A 14,098-nucleotide genomic window follows, 5' to 3' on the forward strand; every position below is an offset into this window, starting at 1 on the left:
CCTGCTTTTCTGGATGGCTCGCTGATAGGCTTTTTGCAGGGAGCTGCAGCCCTCCGGGGCCTCCTTCTTGCTCTGGTGTTGGGGCTTGGGCTGATGGGGCCTTTGCGCCTCGCCCGGTAACGGGCTCCTCTTTCCCTCTGCCTGCGGGGCTTTCTCCTGGCACCGCTCTTAGCGGATCTCTTGCTCCTGGGCTGTGCCCACGGTCCCCACGGGACAGTGGGGCCCCCGGGGGTGGAGCGAAGCGTTTGCGAAGCCGCTAGTCGTGCCTCGTGAAGTCTTCCAGGATGGCGAGTGTGCCTGGGAGGATGCATTTGCAAGGCTCGTCGTGGCTTTGCAGCAGCGCATGCGCCATGTGCTCTTGCGGTCCTCCTTGGTGCCTCCTGGGGGGGTGAAAGAGGTCTATCCCAGTGGCCCTAGGGGACAGGAGGGGCTGAGTGTCGTCTCATCAACCAGAGCTCCACGTTGCTTCCCCCTGTGGCCCGGGCTCCACTTAGCGGGCCCTCTCCAGCCCCCTTGCGAGTGCGCCAAGCCCCTTCAGCATTAATGCGCGTTCCTTCCCGGCTTCCCATTTTTTCTCCGTCGCCAGCCGAGGGCGGCTGAGCTGAGATAGCCAGCGGGAGTGTCGGCCTCAGGTGCGCAGTGGGGCTGCCCTTCCCGTGCTGGGGCCAAACGTGGGTGGGGCTGCGAGGTGGCGGGTCCCCGCAGTCCTGTGTGACACGGCGCCGTGTCACAGTGGGACACGTGCATCTCAGCAAGAGCTCTCTCTCCCCACCGTGCCTCCAGCCACACTCCGCGGCGAGGCCTGGGCGACGCCAGGGCTGCTCTCGCCAGCGCTGCTCTCGCCAGCGCTCTGCTCTGCAGGAGCTGCCCTGCCGCCAGCAGGAGGTCAGGGGAAGCCGCGGGAGAGCGTTGGAGACGCCGCTTGGGGAAGTGGCAAGGAGGAGGAGGACGAGGAGGAGGAGGAGGACGTGGAGGAGGAGGAGGAGGAGAGGAGCAGAGGGGGTTTGTAGCAGGCCCAGCACCTCTCTCCCAGCTGCTGCAGCGCAGGGGGGCAAAGATGACCAAGTACCTGCTCTTCAACCCCTTGGGGCCCGAGAAGCTTCCAACCCTCAAGGAGCTCACCACCAGCGGTAAGCGCCTGGGGAGCCCTTGCAGGAGTGCTCTCGGAGCCACGAGGAGTGGAGATGAGCTGTGGAAACCCTGAGGCTGGGGCTGGGGCTGGGGCTGGGGCTGTAGCGGGGGTCTTCTGGCAGGGACTGGCGGCCGCAAGGAGAGCCCTGCCTGCTGGCGCCTTGGGGCTCGGGGGTGCCTCCGGCAGTCAAAGGGATGGATCCCCTTCCCCAAAACACGACGGATGCCTGCCCTTCCTGGGCCCAGGGCGGGCTTCTTGGAGGCTAGGGGCGCTCAAGAACGCAGCTGGGCCGCCCCGGCGCTGCGAGCGTTTGCTCAGGGCGAGGCGGGGCTTGAGCGCCCTGCACTGTCGCCTCCGTGGGTAGGGGGCTGCTGGACGGTTGGGCCTTGCTGACTCAGAGCATGGCGTGCCTTGCCTTTGCCTTCCAGAAATCTGCAAAGTCTGGGCTGCCGCATCCAAGTACATCCGGAGACAGCTCTTGCAGAAGAGGGTGAGCCTTGCCTCCTGCTCATGGCCCATCCTGCCCCTCTGGAGCTCCGGAGCGGGCAGGGCGCAAAGCAGCATCCCCAGGGCCACGCCAGTCACGCGGCAGCCTTCCCCCTGCGCAGCACTGCCAACGCTCCCTCTCCTTGCTTGCCTTTTCAGGCGGTGGACATCGGAATTGGGACATTTGCAGTTGTCCCAGCGTGTGCCACAGTGGGAGAGGACGAGGTTTTGCCTGTGGAGAGACCTGTGTTCCAGCCGTGCAGGTTTCTGAAGAAATTTTACAAGCTCAAGTGTGCGAAGACCAAAATGCCCGGTAAGAAGAGGGATGCTTCCCCTGCCCAGCCCTTGCATTTGACTCGGCGCCCACACCTCTGCGACACGGCCGAGCAAAGGCTCTTCCAACCTCGAGAGCGCTGAGCGTGGGCACACGGACGGCAGCCCAGCACCCTGCCCCTCCGCAGGGAGCCAGCCCCATCTCCCCAGCTCGCCCTACGCTCCAGCTGCTTGCCCGCAGCAGGAGGCAAAGCTTCTCTTTGCCTTCTCTTGGCCATCACGTCCGTGCTGGAGACGTGGCCGAAGCTGAAAGGGGAGCGCTCTCTGGCACAGCGCTGCCCGAGGGCTGGGCGCCCGTGGCACCCGGTCTCGGAGTCAGCGGAACTGCGGTGGGGTGACTTGCTTGCTTTGCGCTTGTTTCCTAGACGACACACCATCCGGTCCACTGGACTTCGAGCAGATTGCTGCGGACATCCACTTCCGCCAAGACATCGTGGAGCAGTGCATACACGAGACCCTGCTCTTCTTCGCTGGGGCCCTCCGAGACGACAAGGAGGTGGAATTCTCCTTCAAGGGCATTGGCATCCTAGCCGTGCGAAGAAAAGCACTCAGCATGACCTTCTTTGATGACTGCCTCCTGCAGCTGGATGCGACCGGGAACATGCTGGCAGCTCTCATCGGGGTGAGCTTGTCCTTTCTCCGGGGCTCCTCCTCATGCCTCTTTGGCAATGCTGCCAAAGCTCGCTCCAGCGGCTTTCTCTTGGCTGCCGCCACCTGCCTCGCCACCTGGCCTACACACGCTCTCGATGAGCCAGGCCAAGCCTCGGCAGCGCCTCGGCCCCTTCGAGGGAGGGGCTAATGACATCAAGGGAGAAGGGGGTGCGCGGCTTTCTGAGAAGCAGCCTTTGGGCCTTTGAGCAGCGAGGCCGTTGGCCGCCTTTGTGAGCAACCAGCGCGTGTCCTGGGCGTCTGCTGACGTGTCTCTGTCCCCTTGCAGGATGCCAAGATGCGGGCTATCGTGGCCTTCCCGGGCAAAACCGATTTCACTCGGCTCAGTCGAGACGGGGTCGTCACGCTGCCAAGGTGAGCAGGACGGCTTGTGCAGCCCCTGGCTGGTCAAGGGAGCAGCTGCTCAGCTCCTGCTGTGGGGGCAGCCTCTTGCCGAGGCTCCTCTCCTGCCAAACCTGGGCAAGAGCAGCTCTTTCCCAGGAGAGCTTCCCGGTCCGCCCGCCGACGGCTCCTCCTTGCCTTGGAGAGTGCAGACGAAGCGGCCAGTCCGCTCTCCATGTGCCCTGAGAGAGTGAGAGAGGCGGGAGGGTCTGTGCGGGCAGCAAGGAGGGCTTGCGCTAGGATCATCAGCTTTCTGGCAGGAAGGCGAGGGAAGCAGCGGCAGAGGCTGATGGAGACCGTGGGGCCCCGCAGGTCCCACAGAGAGCTGCGTCCCCCAAGGGCTTGGCGGTGGCTCCCAAAGCTGCCTGCCAGCAGCTTATTAGCGTCAGCCCCCGAGGGAGCGCGGAGCCCTTTTGCCCAGCTGCCGCCGCCTTCTTCTTCCCAGGCTTGCAGCTGAGACCCCACACCAAGCAGCGGCCCCTGCCATTTCTCTGAAGCCCCAGAGAGAGCCGGCGCCTTGGGGCGGGGGTGCCCGCAGAGGTAATGTCCCAGCTGGGTGCTGGCAGGGGGCTGTGGGCACTCCGCTCTGGCCCGCAGGGTCCCAAAGACGCTCTTGTGCTCTTCTCTTGCCTCCCGCTTGCAGTGAGCGTGCTGGATCCCGTGTTCCTGGCTCAGCGGAGGGTTTCTCTAGCCAGGCAGCTGGCGAAGGAAGGCGAGCACGCTAAAGCCACGGAAGCCGGCCCAGACAGGTGAGCCTCCTGGAGGAGCGACGTGGCTGGGGGCGCGGGGGCACAGTGCGCCCTTGCTGTCGGGCCAGTGAGCTGTTTCCCTTGGCCGCGGGGGTGCCTGTGCTGATGCCGAAAGGCCCCGGAGACGTTGTCCTGCTGGACACGTGGCCCTCCTCTCGAACCGCCTGGTGCTGACGGAGCCGCGGGGCAGGCTGCGAGCCCAGCCTGCAGCAACTGGCTCAGTCTGGGCTCGCGCAAGCTCAGCCTGCCGTGCCTCTTCAGAGTCCTGCCAGAAATCCAGAAGTCCCAGGAGGAGCTGAAGCAGCCCAGACCTCCAGCTCAGCCGCGCTTGGAGCTCCCTGCATGTGTTCCGCAGCCCTCAGGAACGGTACGCCCTCGGGATTTGCCAGCCCTGCGTCACATTTTGGGCTCTGGGCCGGGGCAGAAGAGGCGGCAAGAGCTGCCCTCCGTCCCTGCCCTGCCGCCCAGCCCAAGCCCGAGGAGACTAACGCTGCCTGTGTCGTGTGTGCGTGGCCTCCAGGGAACGCGGTCCCTCCGCACCCAGAGGGAAGAGAAACGGCTCCGGCTGCTCATGGCATCCAAGCGCCAAGAGCTGGAAGCGGAAGCGTGGCGCCAATACCGTGCCAACAGAAGGGGACGGAACACGGAGCAAGGCCAGGTATGGCATGCGCTTCACAGCCCCCAGGAAAAGGGCATTTCCCCTCCCCGCTCCCTGGGGAGCAGGCACAGCGGCGCTGCTTGTGGCCAATTGGCCAGGCAGGGCTCTTCTCTCTGCCCGCTGCCCTGCCCGTTGCCCTGACCTGACGCAGGAGCTGTCCCTAAGGCCCCAGGCCAAAGCGTGCAGTTGGCTCTGGCACGGGCAGTCTGTTTAGTGCCTGGACCTCCCTGCGAGGGCTCAGCACCACTCTGCCCGGAAGACTAAGGCAAGCCTGCGCAAGTCACACGCCTCGGCTGAAGCCTTGCGAGCAGCCCCAGCTGTTGGAGGCAGTGCTTCAGGAGACTCTCTTCTGCCTTTGCAGAGCCCCTGCCGCCATCTCTTTGAGGATCCCCATCGCCCTCCGCACCTCCTGAGAAAGGCCTACGCCGAGAAGCTGATGAAGGAGGGGCTACAGCAGAAGGAGAAGGAGACATGCCAAAGCCCTGCAAGGCAGAGGGCATCAGAGGGGCGCGCAGAGCTGCACCTCCCGGGGAGAGCACGGCAAGAGTAAGTGTGTGCCGGCTCCTGCAGGGGCCAGGGAAAGCTTGGGGGGGGCTCCAAGCCCTGGCGCTGTCCAGGCTTTCGGAGGCTACGCAGCTTGGCATCCCCCAGCTCCTCGCGATGCAGGAATGACCGGCCTTAGAGGCCACCTCCGGGGGCCTCTCTGCGGCCCCAGGCCAACGCAGGACGCTTCTCCCCAGGGCAAGGCTTTGGGTACAAAAGGCAATGGGGGCCGTGTGCGTGACTGCCTGCGTCTGCACGTGCACGTGCGCGTGCAGGCACGGCGTGCTGGAAGAGGCAGGCAGCATCCCAGCCAAAGCACGACAGAACCAGATGCGTGGGGTGCCCCCGTCCTGCCCTGCCCTGCCCTGCCCTGCCCTGCCCTGCCAGGTCCTGGGGAAAGCAGCTCTTTCCCTGATGGCCCTTGCGGCCTCGCAGACAGCTCCGCAGTCCGGCCTCGAACCAGGCGCCTTGTCCATCCACGTGGCTGGGTTCCCACCCGCTGGGCGCTCAGGAGAGCCTTGCAATAGGGGGGACACCGTCCCGGGGGGCTGAAGACGAAACGCTGGCTCCGCTGCTGGCCTCTGCCTTCCCAAAGGCGGCAGCCTGTGCTCGCCCTCCACGCGCAGCGACTCCGGGCACCCGGCCCCCAGCTGCGATGCCTGCTCCGTCCCGGGACTCGGCCCTGCCCGGCTTCACCCCCGGCTGATCTGCGCTCTTCTCGCTGCACATTGCTCGCGGCACGAGGGGCCACGAGCCGCCACGCAGAGCAGCGGGCTGCCCTCGGCAGCACCTCCCAGAACTACCGGCCTGAGCCAGGCTTTGGGGCGTTGCGGGCCCTCCTCTCCGACCACAGTGCTGAGGCCCTTTCTTCTCTCTCCTTTAGCAGAGGGGAGAAGACGAGGCTGTTGGAGCGCCGCTGGAAGGCCCAGGGACTGGCAGCCATGCCAAGAAGCTGCGAGCAGCCCCGGAGAGCCCAGCGGCAGGGGCCTTAGCCGGCGCGGCAGCCACCCTTTTCTGCAGGAGAGCTGTCAGCACCGGGTGGCGGGGGCCAGGAGTGCCTTTGCAAAGGGGACCATGCCAAATAAAGGTGGCTGCTGGTGCCTGTTTGAGCGACCACGCTGCACTGTGTTTCTCTGCGGCCAAGGGGACAGAAAGGGGGGTCCTGCAGACCCCTGGTCGGAGGGGTTTCCGGGCAAACGGGCCGGGGGGACTGCCAGCCAGTCACGACAGGCCACGCGACCCAAAGAGCGGTGTCCCTTCCAGGCCACACAGCACGGGGGCTTCAGAGCACGGCTTCTCTGCATCCAAACACCGCTCTGTAGGCAGAAGCAGAGCTCCGTGCCTGGGCACAGCGCTCTCTCAGAGCACATTCGCACTGGCCAAAGAAAACGCGGGGCTTCATGCTCCTTGAAGAGCTACGCTCACGTGGAGAAACATGCTTTGTTGAAGACGCTCCTTACTTGAGCCCCTGGCTGGCCCTCAGGAACTGTCCAATGGCCCTCTTGGTAGACACTTCAGTCATTTTAGAAAGAGAGAAGATCTGGAGCTCAAACCAGCCTCACGGAAGGGAGGTGGCTGCATCAGTGGCCAAGGGAAGAGCAACGGAGGTCATCTAGCTGGACTTCTCTAAGGCCTTTGGCACAGGCCCCCACAACGTTCTCATCTCTGCATTGGAGAGATAGGGATTGGATTGGATTGGACTCGATTGGACTGGATTGGATTGGATGGGATTGGACTGGATTGGATTGGACTGGACTGGATTGGACTGGATTGGATTGGATTGGACTGCATTGGATTGGATTGGATTGGACTACGTTGCATTGGATTGGATTGGATTGGATTGGACTGCATTGGCTTGGGTTGGACTGGATTGGACTGCATTGGATTGGATAGATGGACTGGTAGATGGATAAGGAAGTGGCGGGATGGTCGCATCCAAAGAGGAACAGTCAAGGGCTCAATGCCCACATGGAAAGCAGTAAGGAGTGGTGGGGTGTCCCTCAAGGGTCCATACTGGGACCAATACTGTGGACTGTCTTCCTTAAGGACAGAGCTAGTGGGATTGAGTGCACCCTCAGAAAGCTTGCAGATGCCACCAAGCCGAGTGCTTGGAATTTGGGGTTTCTTTTTGCCAGTACAGGGTCCAGCTCCGGCGGGACCCGGCGGGGTGAGATTCCCATCTCTTTGCATGCTGCTGGTGCTCTTCCCTTCCGTAGTGTGTGTCTTGCCCAGGGCAATGCCAGGACAGGCTGCTCTGTGACGCTGCCCAGGGCGCTGGCACCTGCGCTCCACCGTGTCCTGCTTTTCTGGATGGCTCGCTGATAGGCTTTTTGCAGGGAGCTGCAGCCCTCCGGGGCCTCCTTCTTGCTCTGGTGTTGGGGCTTGGGCTGATGGGGCCTTTGCGCCTCGCCCGGTAACGGGCTCCTCTTTCCCTCTGCCTGCCGGCCTTTCTCCTGGCACCGCTCTTAGCGGATCTCTTGCTCCTGGGCTGTGCCCACGGTCCCCACGGGACAGTGGGGCCCCCGGGGGTGGAGCGAAGCGTTTGCGAAGCCGCTAGTCGTGCCTCGTGAAGTCTTCCAGGATGGCGAGTGTGCCTGGGAGGATGCATTTGCAAGGCTCGTCGTGGCTTTGCAGCAGCGCATGCGCCATGTGCTCTTGCGGTCCTCCTTGGTGCCTCCTGGGGTGGTGAAAGAGGTCTATCCCAGTGGCCCTAGGGGACAGGAGGGGCTGAGTGTCGTCTCATCAACCAGAGCTCCACGTTGCTTCCCCCTGTGGCCCGGGCTCCACTTAGCGGGCCCTCTCCAGCCCCCTTGCGAGTGCGCCAAGCCCCTTCAGCATTAATGCGCGTTCCTTCCCGGCTTCCCATTTTTTCTCCGTCGCCAGCCGAGGGCGGCTGAGCTGAGATAGCCAGCGGGAGTGTCGGCCTCAGGTGCGCAGTGGGGCTGCCCTTCCCGTGCTGGGGCCAAACGTGGGTGGGGCTGCGAGGTGGCGGGTCCCCGCAGTCCTGTGTGACACGGCGCCGTGTCACAGTGGGACACGTGCATCTCAGCAAGAGCTCTCTCTCCCCACCGTGCCTCCAGCCACACTCCGCGGCGAGGCCTGGGCGACGCCAGGGCTGCTCTCGCCAGCGCTGCTCTCGCCAGCGCTCTGCTCTGCAGGAGCTGCCCTGCCGCCAGCAGGAGGTCAGGGGAAGCCGCGGGAGAGCGTTGGAGACGCCGCTTGGGGAAGTGGCAAGGAGGAGGAGGACGAGGAGGAGGAGGAGGACGTGGAGGAGGAGGAGGAGGAGAGGAGCAGAGGGGGTTTGTAGCAGGCCCAGCACCTCTCTCCCAGCTGCTGCAGCGCAGGGGGGCAAAGATGACCAAGTACCTGCTCTTCAACCCCTTGGGGCCCGAGAAGCTTCCAACCCTCAAGGAGCTCACCACCAGCGGTAAGCGCCTGGGGAGCCCTTGCAGGAGTGCTCTCGGAGCCACGAGGAGTGGAGATGAGCTGTGGAAACCCTGAGGCTGGGGCTGGGGCTGGGGCTGGGGCTGTAGCGGGGGTCTTCTGGCAGGGACTGGCGGCCGCAAGGAGAGCCCTGCCTGCTGGCGCCTTGGGGCTCGGGGGTGCCTCCGGCAGTCAAAGGGATGGATCCCCTTCCCCAAAACACGACGGATGCCTGCCCTTCCTGGGCCCAGGGCGGGCTTCTTGGAGGCTAGGGGCGCTCAAGAACGCAGCTGGGCCGCCCCGGCGCTGCGAGCGTTTGCTCAGGGCGAGGCGGGGCTTGAGCGCCCTGCACTGTCGCCTCCGTGGGTAGGGGGCTGCTGGACGGTTGGGCCTTGCTGACTCAGAGCATGGCATGCCTTGCCTTTGCCTTCCAGAAATCTGCAAAGTCTGGGCTGCCGCATCCAAGTACATCCGGAGACAGCTCTTGCAGAAGAGGGTGAGCCTTGCCTCCTGCTCATGGCCCATCCTGCCCCTCTGGAGCTCCGGAGCGGGCAGGGCGCAAAGCAGCATCCCCAGGGCCACGCCAGTCACGCGGCAGCCTTCCCCCTGCGCAGCACTGCCAACGCTCCCTCTCCTTGCTTGCCTTTTCAGGCGGTGGACATCGGAATTGGGACATTTGCAGTTGTCCCAGCGTGTGCCACAGTGGGAGAGGACGAGGTTTTGCCTGTGGAGAGACCTGTGTTCCAGCCGTGCAGGTTTCTGAAGAAATTTTACAAGCTCAAGTGTGCGAAGACCAAAATGCCCGGTAAGAAGAGGGATGCTTCCCCTGCCCAGCCCTTGCATTTGACTCGGCGCCCACACCTCTGCGACACGGCCGAGCAAAGGCTCTTCCAACCTCGAGAGCGCTGAGCGTGGGCACACGGACGGCAGCCCAGCACCCTGCCCCTCCGCAGGGAGCCAGCCCCATCTCCCCAGCTCGCCCTACGCTCCAGCTGCTTGCCCGCAGCAGGAGGCAAAGCTTCTCTTTGCCTTCTCTTGGCCATCACGTCCGTGCTGGAGACGTGGCCGAAGCTGAAAGGGGAGCGCTCTCTGGCACAGCGCTGCCCGAGGGCTGGGCGCCCGTGGCACCCGGTCTCGGAGTCAGCGGAACTGCGGTGGGGTGACTTGCTTGCTTTGCGCTTGTTTCCTAGACGACACACCATCCGGTCCACTGGACTTCGAGCAGATTGCTGCGGACATCCACTTCCGCCAAGACATCGTGGAGCAGTGCATACACGAGACCCTGCTCTTCTTCGCTGGGGCCCTCCGAGACGACAAGGAGGTGGAATTCTCCTTCAAGGGCATTGGCATCCTAGCCGTGCGAAGAAAAGCACTCAGCATGACCTTCTTTGATGACTGCCTCCTGCAGCTGGATGCGACCGGGAACATGCTGGCAGCTCTCATCGGGGTGAGCTTGTCCTTTCTCCGGGGCTCCTCCTCATGCCTCTTTGGCAATGCTGCCAAAGCTCGCTCCAGCGGCTTTCTCTTGGCTGCCGCCACCTGCCTCGCCACCTGGCCTACACACGCTCTCGATGAGCCAGGCCAAGCCTCGGCAGCGCCTCGGCCCCTTCGAGGGAGGGGCTAATGACATCAAGGGAGAAGGGGGTGCGCGGCTTTCTGAGAAGCAGCCTTTGGGCCTTTGAGCAGCGAGGCCGTTGGCCGCCTTTGTGAGCAACCAGCGCGTGTCCTGGGCGTCTGCTGACGTGTCTCTGTCCCCTTGCAGGATGCCAAGATGCGGGCTATCGTGGCCTTCCCGGGCAAAACCGATTTCACTCGGCTCAGTCGAGACGGGGTCGTCACGCTGCCAAGGTGAGCAGGACGGCTTGTGCAGCCCCTGGCTGGTCAAGGGAGCAGCTGCTCAGCTCCTGCTGTGGGGGCAGCCTCTTGCCGAGGCTCCTCTCCTGCCAAACCTGGGCAAGAGCAGCTCTTTCCCAGGAGAGCTTCCCGGTCCGCCCGCCGACGGCTCCTCCTTGCCTTGGAGAGTGCAGACGAAGCGGCCAGTCCGCTCTCCATGTGCCCTGAGAGAGTGAGAGAGGCGGGAGGGTCTGTGCGGGCAGCAAGGAGGGCTTGCGCTAGGATCATCAGCTTTCTGGCAGGAAGGCGAGGGAAGCAGCGGCAGAGGCTGATGGAGACCGTGGGGCCCCGCAGGTCCCACAGAGAGCTGCGTCCCCCAAGGGCTTGGCGGTGGCTCCCAAAGCTGCCTGCCAGCAGCTTATTAGCGTCAGCCCCCGAGGGAGCGCGGAGCCCTTTTGCCCAGCTGCCGCCGCCTTCTTCTTCCCAGGCTTGCAGCTGAGACCCCACACCAAGCAGCGGCCCCTGCCATTTCTCTGAAGCCCCAGAGAGAGCCGGCGCCTTGGGGCGGGGGTGCCCGCAGAGGTAATGTCCCAGCTGGGTGCTGGCAGGGGGCTGTGGGCACTCCGCTCTGGCCCGCAGGGTCCCAAAGACGCTCTTGTGCTCTTCTCTTGCCTCCCGCTTGCAGTGAGCGTGCTGGATCCCGTGTTCCTGGCTCAGCGGAGGGTTTCTCTAGCCAGGCAGCTGGCGAAGGAAGGCGAGCACGCTAAAGCCACGGAAGCCGGCCCAGACAGGTGAGCCTCCTGGAGGAGCGACGTGGCTGGGGGCGCGGGGGCACAGTGCGCCCTTGCTGTCGGGCCAGTGAGCTGTTTCCCTTGGCCGCGGGGGTGCCTGTGCTGATGCCGAAAGGCCCCGGAGACGTTGTCCTGCTGGACACGTGGCCCTCCTCTCGAACCGCCTGGTGCTGACGGAGCCGCGGGGCAGGCTGCGAGCCCAGCCTGCAGCAACTGGCTCAGTCTGGGCTCGCGCAAGCTCAGCCTGCCGTGCCTCTTCAGAGTCCTGCCAGAAATCCAGAAGTCCCAGGAGGAGCTGAAGCAGCCCAGACCTCCAGCTCAGCCGCGCTTGGAGCTCCCTGCATGTGTTCCGCAGCCCTCAGGAACGGTACGCCCTCGGGATTTGCCAGCCCTGCGTCACATTTTGGGCTCTGGGCTGGGGCAGAAGAGGCGGCAAGAGCTGCCCTCCGTCCCTGCCCTGCCGCCCAGCCCAAGCCCGAGGAGACTAACGCTGCCTGTGTCGTGTGTGCGTGGCCTCCAGGGAACGCGGTCCCTCCGCACCCAGAGGGAAGAGAAACGGCTCCGGCTGCTCATGGCATCCAAGCGCCAAGAGCTGGAAGCGGAAGCGTGGCGCCAATACCGTGCCAACAGAAGGGGACGGAACACGGAGCAAGGCCAGGTATGGCATGCGCTTCACAGCCCCCAGGAAAAGGGCATTTCCCCTCCCCGCTCCCTGGGGAGCAGGCACAGCGGCGCTGCTTGTGGCCAATTGGCCAGGCAGGGCTCTTCTCTCTGCCCGCTGCCCTGCCCGTTGCCCTGACCTGACGCAGGAGCTGTCCCTAAGGCCCCAGGCCAAAGCGTGCAGTTGGCTCTGGCACGGGCAGTCTGTTTAGTGCCTGGACCTCCCTGCGAGGGCTCAGCACCACTCTGCCCGGAAGACTAAGGCAAGCCTGCGCAAGTCACACGCCTCGGCTGAAGCCTTGCGAGCAGCCCCAGCTGTTGGAGGCAGTGCTTCAGGAGACTCTCTTCTGCCTTTGCAGAGCCCCTGCCGCCATCTCTTTGAGGATCCCCATCGCCCTCCGCACCTCCTGAGAAAGGCCTACGCCGAGAAGCTGATGAAGGAGGGGCTACAGCAGAAGGAGAAGGAGAGATGCCAAAGCCCTGCAAGGCAGAGGGCATCAGAGGGGCGCGCAGAGCTGCACCTCCCGGGGAGAGCACGGCAAGAGTAAGTGTGTGCCGGCTCCTGCAGGGGCCAGGGAAAGCTTGGGGGGGGCTCCAAGCCCTGGCGCTGTCCAGGCTTTCGGAGGCTACGCAGCTTGGCATCCCCCAGCTCCTCGCGATGCAGGAATGACCGGCCTTAGAGGCCACCTCCGGGGGCCTCTCTGCGGCCCCAGGCCAACGCAGGACGCTTCTCCCCAGGGCAAGGCTTTGGGTACAAAAGGCAATGGGGGCCGTGTGCGTGACTGCCTGCGTCTGCACGTGCACGTGCGCGTGCAGGCACGGCGTGCTGGAAGAGGCAGGCAGCATCCCAGCCAAAGCACGACAGAACCAGATGCGTGGGGTGCCCCCGTCCTGCCCTGCCCTGCCCTGCCCTGCCCTGCCCTGCCAGGTCCTGGGGAAAGCAGCTCTTTCCCTGATGGCCCTTGCGGCCTCGCAGACAGCTCCGCAGTCCGGCCTCGAACCAGGCGCCTTGTCCATCCACGTGGCTGGGTTCCCACCCGCTGGGCGCTCAGGAGAGCCTTGCAATAGGGGGGACACCATCCCGGGGGGCTGAAGACGAAACGCTGGCTCCGCTGCTGGCCTCTGCCTTCCCAAAGGCGGCAGCCTGTGCTCGCCCTCCACGCGCAGCGACTCCGGGCACCCGGCCCCCAGCTGCGATGCCTGCTCCGTCCCGGGACTCGGCCCTGCCCGGCTTCACCCCCGGCTGATCTGCGCTCTTCTCGCTGCACATTGCTCGCGGCACGAGGGGCCACGAGCCGCCACGCAGAGCAGCGGGCTGCCCTCGGCAGCACCTCCCAGAACTACCGGCCTGAGCCAGGCTTTGGGGCGTTGCGGGCCCTCCTCTCCGACCACAGTGCTGAGGCCCTTTCTTCTCTCTCCTTTAGCAGAGGGGAGAAGACGAGGCTGTTGGAGCGCCGCTGGAAGGCCCAGGGACTGGCAGCCATGCCAAGAAGCTGCGAGCAGCCCCGGAGAGCCCAGCGGCAGGGGCCTTAGCCGGCGCGGCAGCCACCCTTTTCTGCAGGAGAGCTGTCAGCACCGGGTGGCGGGGGCCAGGAGTGCCTTTGCAAAGGGGACCATGCCAAATAAAGGTGGCTGCTGGTGCCTGTTTGAGCGACCACGCTGCACTGTGTTTCTCTGCGGCCAAGGGGACAGAAAGGGGGGTCCTGCAGACCCCTGGTCGGAGGGGTTTCCGGGCAAACGGGCCGGGGGGACTGCCAGCCAGTCACGACAGGCCACGCGACCCAAAGAGCGGTGTCCCTTCCAGGCCACACAGCACGGGGGCTTCAGAGCACGGCTTCTCTGCATCCAAACACCGCTCTGTAGGCAGAAGCAGAGCTCCGTGCCTGGGCACAGCGCTCTCTCAGAGCACATTCGCACTGGCCAAAGAAAACGCGGGGCTTCATGCTCCTTGAAGAGCTACGCTCACGTGGAGAAACATGCTTTGTTGAAGACGCTCCTTACTTGAGCCCCTGGCTGGCCCTCAGGAACTGTCCAATGGCCCTCTTGGTAGACACTTCAGTCATTTTAGAAAGAGAGAAGATCTGGAGCTCAAACCAGCCTCACGGAAGGGAGGTGGCTGCATCAGTGGCCAAGGGAAGAGCAACGGAGGTCATCTAGCTGGACTTCTCTAAGGCCTTTGGCACAGGCCCCCACAACGTTCTCATCTCTGCATTGGAGAGATAGGGATTGGATTGGATTGGACTCGATTGGACTGGATTGGATTGGATGGGATTGGACTGGATTGGATTGGACTGGACTGGATTGGACTGGATTGGATTGGATTGGACTGCATTGGATTGGATTGGATTGGACTACGTTGCATTGGATTGGATTGGATTGGACTGCATTGGCTTGGGTTGGACTGGATTGGACTGCATTGGATTGGATAGATGGACTGGTA

This window comes from Platalea leucorodia (assembly GCF_965183815.1).
Source record: "Platalea leucorodia genome assembly, chromosome: Z".
NCBI lineage: Eukaryota > Metazoa > Chordata > Aves > Pelecaniformes > Threskiornithidae > Platalea > Platalea leucorodia.